This window comes from Brassica napus, unplaced genomic scaffold (assembly GCF_020379485.1).
Source record: "Brassica napus cultivar Da-Ae unplaced genomic scaffold, Da-Ae ScsIHWf_600;HRSCAF=893, whole genome shotgun sequence".
NCBI classification, from domain to species: Eukaryota; Viridiplantae; Streptophyta; class Magnoliopsida; order Brassicales; family Brassicaceae; genus Brassica; species Brassica napus.
In genome coordinates this window covers 27501-35000 of record NW_026016661.1, presented here as the reverse complement: position 1 = coordinate 35000, position 7500 = coordinate 27501, and positions in this window count along the sequence as shown.

The following is a 7500-nucleotide window of genomic DNA, read 5'->3' as shown; positions in this document are numbered from 1 at the left end:
GTGTTCCGGGGAGTATTTTTAATGTAAAAAAAAAAATACTTCGAATTTGAATCTGATTTTTTGCATGCTTCATAAGGATGGTTAAAGCTATTTTCTGGTAAATTTTCATAAATTTCTTTTGCTTCTAACCATGTCTTTTGCATGCTACAAAGGTCGGAGTTTCGTGGTCTAAACGGATGTCTACAGCAACTTTTGATCAACACTTGACATCCTAAACTCTTTGTTGACATATTTTTGATGTTTCCTTTCAGAAAACTTTCTTCAAAAATATTAATTTTTGCATTTTTGGCTTCTCGGGTGATTTTGGCTGTCCGTGGGTGATTTTGGCCCACGTGGGCTGTCTGTTCAGTACACACGGACGTCCGTGTGTGTCCGTCAGCACACACAGGACGTCCGTGGCCGTCCGTCAGCACACACAGGACGTCCGGCTGTCCATCAGTACACATATCAGCACGCTCCGTGGACTGTTCGGGTGATTTTGGCCCACGTGGGCTGTCTGTTCAGTACACACAGGACGTCCGTCAGCACACGCAGGACGTCCGTGGCTGTCCGTGTGTGTCCGTGTGTCCGTCAGTGCACACAGGACGTCCGTCAGCACACGCAGGACGTCCGTCAGCACACGCAGGACGTCCGTGGCTGTCCGTGTGTCTCCGTGTGTCCGTCAGTGCACACAGGACGTCCGTCAGCACACACAGGACGTCCGTCAGCACACGCAGGACGTCCGTCAGCACACGCAGGACGTCCGTGGCTGTCCGTGTGTGTCCGTGTGTCCGTCAGTGCACACAGGACGTCCGTCAGCACACACAGGACGTCCGTCAGCACACGCAGGACGTCCGTGGCTGTCCGTGTGTGTCCGTGTGTCCGTCAGCACACGCAGGACGTCCGTCAGCACACGCAGGACGTCCGTCAGCACACGCAGGACGTCCGTGCCTATCCGTTAGCACACACAGACTGTCCGTGGACTGATCCGTGTACTGAACTCATATCAGCATGCTGACCACACATATCAGCATGCTGGCCCTTCCCGTGGACTGTCCGTGTACTGATTTTGGACAACTGATGCACCATGTCAGTACACATATCAGCATGCTGGCCCTTCCCGTGGACTGATCCGTGTACTGATCCGTGAACTGATCCGTGTACTGAACTCATATCAGCATGCTGACCACACATATCAGCATGCTGGCCCTTCCCGTGGACTGTCCGTGTACTGATCCGTGTACTGATCCGTGTACTGAACTCATATCAGCATGCTGACCACACATATCAGCATGCTGGCCCTTCCCGTGGACTGATCCGTGTACTGATCCGTGTACTGATCCGTGAACTGATCCGTGTACTGAACTCATATCAGCATGCTGACCACATATATCAGCATGCTGGCCCTTCCCGTGGACTGTCCGTGTACTGATCCGTGTACTGATCCGTGTACTGAACTCATATCAGCATGCTGACCACACATATCAGCATGCTGGCCCTTCCCGTGGACTGATCCGTGTACTGATCCGTGTACTGATCCGTGTACGGATCCGTGTACTGAACTCATATCAGCATGCTGACCACACATATCAGCACGCTGGCCCTTCCCGTGGACTGTCTGTGTAACACCCCCGAACCGTCCTAGACATATGGTCGATCAACCGGCCAACAATCAAACAAGAACATGACCGATCGACCGTACAATACCCAGGGTTGGAGATGAAAGGCCAACCGGCCAGCCAACAATCAAACAAGAACATGACTGACCGTCCAACCCAACACCATGGTCCGGAAGCGCTACGTGACGGGCTAGGGACAATCCGGTCAGAGTCACAAACTTTACTCCACGACCTAGACCAGTTCATCCACTAACTCGTCCCGCTGCGTCAAGGTATAAGGCTTTGCAACCCGTACCTAGAGTTAGCGTTTTCCGTTAGATCGAGGCCTAAGGCTTTTCAACCCGTACTACGACCTAACGTTGTGTTAGACCGGACTAGTCAAATATCAGAGTACTCATGAAGCGCATATAAAACAATTACTTTATTGATTCGAGAAATATCCATACATTGATATAATTCGAGACCGGTCCCGGCCTAATGCCAAATCGAGTCAACTAAACACAAATCCACAATACCGTTTACAAAAGGCATGAAAATCTACACCGGCGGTCCTAACGTCCAGCACCAAGCTATCCGATCATCCTTACCTAAAGCGACCTGCAAAAAGGACAACGGAGTTGGATGAGTAATCTAGTATTACTCAGTGAGCTGGCGGCCTCTACCCGCAACCTAGACTCTACCCAGACAACCCAAAATAACAATCAATCTAGCCCTAGCATGCAATAAAAGCTAAGGCTAAGCAAACCGTTACTAAGTTAGACTTGGCCTCCTGCCATGATCTAGCTTCAAGTAACGGGAACCTGCATTAAAACAAGTCAACAAGCAATCCCTAGTTAACCATATATACGCCTGAGTTCAATACTCATGTAGTGTTAGACACTTAGACTATACAAGTATCATTAATCGATCGACCAACAATCAAACAAGAACATGATCGGCCAACCAATGATACCGCATAGCTTTAATATCCACCACCCTTCACAAGCAATCACTCAAACACATACAGGCCAACGTCAGGCCTACACTAACGAAATACACATCAAGCCTAATCCGGTACCTAAACCAGACTTAGACTTAATGTCAGAACCTGCAAGCAAATCAATCAACCACAAACACAATCACAATAATAAGACTATGAGTAACTACGACTCGATCTAACTTGTAACACCGTATATCGGTGCTACACTAACTCGAGGGTTCCATAACCCTCTACGACACTCTAACACAACACTCTAACCTGGGCCCTGGTGACTTCGTGTTCCTCCTCTCTATCGGCAATATCCTATCTTCCTACCACAAAGGCCAGAAGAAGGAACTTTCAACCGACCGCGGCCCACAGTCCTTCGGGTCACCGCGCGACAGCCCACAGTCCTTCGGGTCACTGCCCATTACACCGTCGTGTAATACTCAGCCATAGTACATGACACCGTTCGTCTGAGTCTTCCCGATCCAGCGAATAAGGGGTTTCCTTGAACCCGCTGGGTACGAGGCCGAGGAAACACTAATCACCCCTACACAAGCCTAGTATGGGCGGGTTACGCACATACTGTCGGCACACTCACAACAAAACAAACTCAATCTAGAACCTAACCTAAAGCCAAAGTTCCAGATCCTAACTAGACACTCGACTCTACAACACAAACCAATAGTACCAGTAGTCCGGCCTATATGGCCTAAGACCCTTAGTACTAACTACTAAACAATAATATCAATACTAAACAATACAATCAAACCGTTACCCAGATAGTCCAGCCTCCCGCTGAGAAACTATCTTTAAAGATAACGGGAACCTGCACTCAACCATATCAACACGCAAGAATAGAAAACATGATGCATCCTAGCCCTAGTCCTAGTCAGGTTATTAACTCAGTCTTAATTCCATTCATCTCAGCTTAGCCCTTGCTAAACTGAGTCCGGTTCCATAAATAAAATAACCCTAAGGACTCTACCATTCAATAGCGTGATCATTCTAATCTATATGCAGACTCGATCTACCCTAAATTCCAAGTGGAATTCAAACAAACCAACTCACAGTGTTCTAGGCGAGAAGCAGCTGGTTGATCGTAGAGGACTTGGCCAAAACCCAAGGGACGCCTTGACTGGACTGGACTGGACTGATCTTGACTTGGACATAACCTCGGCTTCATCATGAAGAAACTGACACGTCTGGACAGACTGATCTGGACAGAACCTCCTTTAGCTCTGGACAGTTCTTCGGACTTCCCGGCGGAGTATCGAGCAGAACTTCGACTGATCTGAACCCGTGGTTCTGAACTAACTCTGGGCAGCACCTCCACTTGACCATCATAGAATATGACTGGCTTGGACGAATTGAATTGGACAGAGCTTCCGCGTCACAATCGTAGAGAATCGCCGATTGGACGGAACTGGCCTTCTCAGTGGAGTATCGGTCTTCAGAATCGACAATACTCTAGAATCGATCACTTCCTTTCTCTCTCTCTCTCTATAGCCACGTTGACTTGACTCCCATCTGATCTGATCTTCACTTGATTGACCTTCAGTTGGACAGAACCTTCCCAAGGCGATAACTCGAAATCAATAGAGAACTGATCTCGAAAACTCTCTAAAACTCTCGAAATAGCTCGGAATCACTTGCTTTCTTTTTCTACTTTTCTCTCATGTTTTAAATGGTTTGGACAGGTCTGGATGTGAAGAAATGAGCTGGGGTCGTGGGGTATTTATAGGAGACACCAGCCAATCAGCTTCAGGTTGGTGGCAGCCCGTGTGTCGCTCCGCATGGCTCCGGACGCATGCACGGCGACACCTCGTGCTCCACATGGCTGGCTGCATGTCCAGGACACATGCAGGACGCCACCACTCCTCCCAGATGTCAGGCTGCATGACTGGAGCTCATGCAAGGCGCCACACATCCTCACACATGTCGATCAGCATGCTTCGGTTGCATGCGTCGCGACATCTCGTGCTTGGCCGATCCACCTCGTGCTCCACATGGCTGGCTGCATGTCCAGGACACATGCAGGACGCCACCACTCCTCCCAGATGTCAGGCTGCATGACTGGAGCTCATGCAAGACGCCACCCCAGCACACACATGTCGATCAGCATGCTTCGGTTGCATGTGCGGAGACACCTCGTGCTTGGCCGTTCCACCTCGTGCTTCTATGTGTCAAGCTGCATGTTCAGCTTTCATGCACGTCTACACCTCCTCCTTGTGTTGACACTCAGCTGCTGATGTGATAGACAGAACGTCCTGGCCATATGCATAGGGACACCTCGAGCTTCCCGGTTGATTTGTGCGATTTCGGTCTTTCTGGTGAATTTTCGTCCCGCGATCAATCCCGAATATTTTTCCGCTCCCGTTCTGATTCTCTAAATATTTTTAATAAACTCCAGATGAATACTGAGATCCTCTAAAAATATTTCCCGAGCCTCCGGCTTCTTCCAATAATTTCGAAAAACCGAAATTAGGGTTTTTGACCAACTTCGGGTTTTCCTGTCGTGCTTCAATCCCATCGTGCTTGCTTCCCGTCGTGCTTGCTTCCCGTCCTGCTTAATTCCCGTCCTGCTTCCGACTTATAATGTCTTCAGAATAATATTTTACTGATACGAAGATATTCCGAGAAAACTTCGCGATGAAGAAACGTCAATCTTCCAAAACGTCGAGCTTCTAAACCGTCGTGCTTCAAAAATGTAATTCTTCCAAAACTGCCGTATGATCAATCTAAGACATTTCTAACAATGGTAGAGCAGCTTATCTCAACTCATGCTTCACTCACGATCCATTCTTCGACCTTCTCGTACTTCAAATTTCCCGATCGATCTGTATTGCCCGCGACTCAACCACAAAGATACTCGACCATTCTCTCTCTCTTTTTTTTTTTTTTTTTTTTTTTTTTTAACGGGTTTCTACATTCTCCCCCCCTTAATAGAATTCGTCCTCGAATTCTTAGTTGCGCAATTGCTCGTCTTCACAACATTCTCCACTCGTTTCCATAACCTCTTTACTCTGTCCACCACGGTTCCTTGAGTGTCCTCTTCAAGGTCTCCACAATCGTCTTCATATCTCTTGACTGAGTCGTCCTCTTCCTCTTATTCTGCCATAACACCTTGATTGTCCATGATACTATCTTGTCCAGATTCCTCAAATCCTTTCTCGATCTTCGTCTTCCCAACTACTGATGAAGTCCTTTCCCAACGAAGTTTTGTTTACTCCCATCTGTCCAGTCCATACCACAGCCCAGTCCCTCTGAACCTGTCTCTCCTCTCTTTGCTTCGGGTTTGGGTTTGGCCTCGAACTCCCTCCACTTTAAGGTTTCATCCCTTAAAGTTCCGATCAACAAACATACTTACTCGCTGCAACTCAAAAGAACACTTAACACACAAGTTAGTAGACAACTAATCCCAATAGTCTACTAAGAACAACCTAGCAATGCTAACCAGCAACCTAACAGTTCTACCCAAGCAACCTAACAGTTCTAGATTCCACTATCTCAATCCTAATTTCCTAAAACCACAAATCCTATCGCTGGACGTGACCGGTTTCCCTAATGCCTTTTGTGACTCATTTTGACTCGATAAATATTTAAAACCGATTAAATCATGAGTTCCGGAAGCATGGACGAAACCATGCTCTGATACCACCTCTGTAACACCCCCGAACCGTCCTAGCATAGGTCGATCCACCGGCCAACAATCAAACAAGAACATGACCGACGACCGACAACACCCAGGGTTGGAGATGAAAGGCCAACCGGCCAGCCAACAATCAAACAAGAACATGACTGACCGTCCAACCCAACACCATGGTCCGGAAGCGCTACGTGACGGGCTAGGGACAATCCGGTCAGAGTCACAAACTTTACTCCACGACCTAGACCAGTTCATCCACTAACTCGTCCCGCTGCGTCAAGGCATAAGGCTTTGCAACCCGTACCTAGAGTTAGCGTTTTCCGTTAGATCGAGGCCTAAGGCTTTTCAACCCGTACTCGACCTAACGTTGTGTTAGACCGGACTAGTCAAATATCAGAGTACTCATGAAGCGCATATAAAACAATTACTTTATTGATTCGAGAAATATCCATACATTGATATAATTCGAGACCGGTCCCGGCCTAATGCCAAATCGAGTCAACTAAACACAAATCCACAATACCGTTTACAAAAGGCATGAAAATCTACACCGGCGGTCCTAACGTCCAGCACCAAGCTATCCGATCATCCTTACCTAAAGCGACCTGCAAAAAGGACAACGGAGTTGGATGAGTAATCTAGTATTACTCAGTGAGCTGGCGGCCTCTACCCGCAACCTAGACTCTACCCAGACAACCCAAAATAACAATCAATCTAGCCCTAGCATGCAATAAAAGCTAAGGCTAAGCAAACCGTTACTAAGTTAGACTTGGCCTCCTGCCATGATCTAGCTTCAAGTAACGGGAACCTGCATTAAAACAAGTCAACAAGCAATCCCTAGTTAACCATATATACGCCTGAGTTCAATACTCATGTAGTGTTAGACACTTAGACTATACAAGTATCATTAATCGATCGACCAACAATCAAACAAGAACATGATCGGCCAACCAATGATACCGCATAGCTTTAATATCCACCACCCTTCACAAGCAATCACTCAAACACATACAGGCCAACGTCAGGCCTACACTAACGAAATACACATCAAGCCTAATCCGGTACCTAAACCAGACTTAGACTTAATGTCAGAACCTGCAAGCAAATCAATCAACCACAAACACAATCACAATAATAAGACTATGAGTAACTACGACTCGATCTAACTTGTAACACCGTATATCGGTGCTACACTAACTCGAGGGTTCCATAACCCTCTACGACACTCTAACACAACACTCTAACCTGGGCCCTGGTGACTTCGTGTTCCTCCTCTCTATCGGCAATATCCT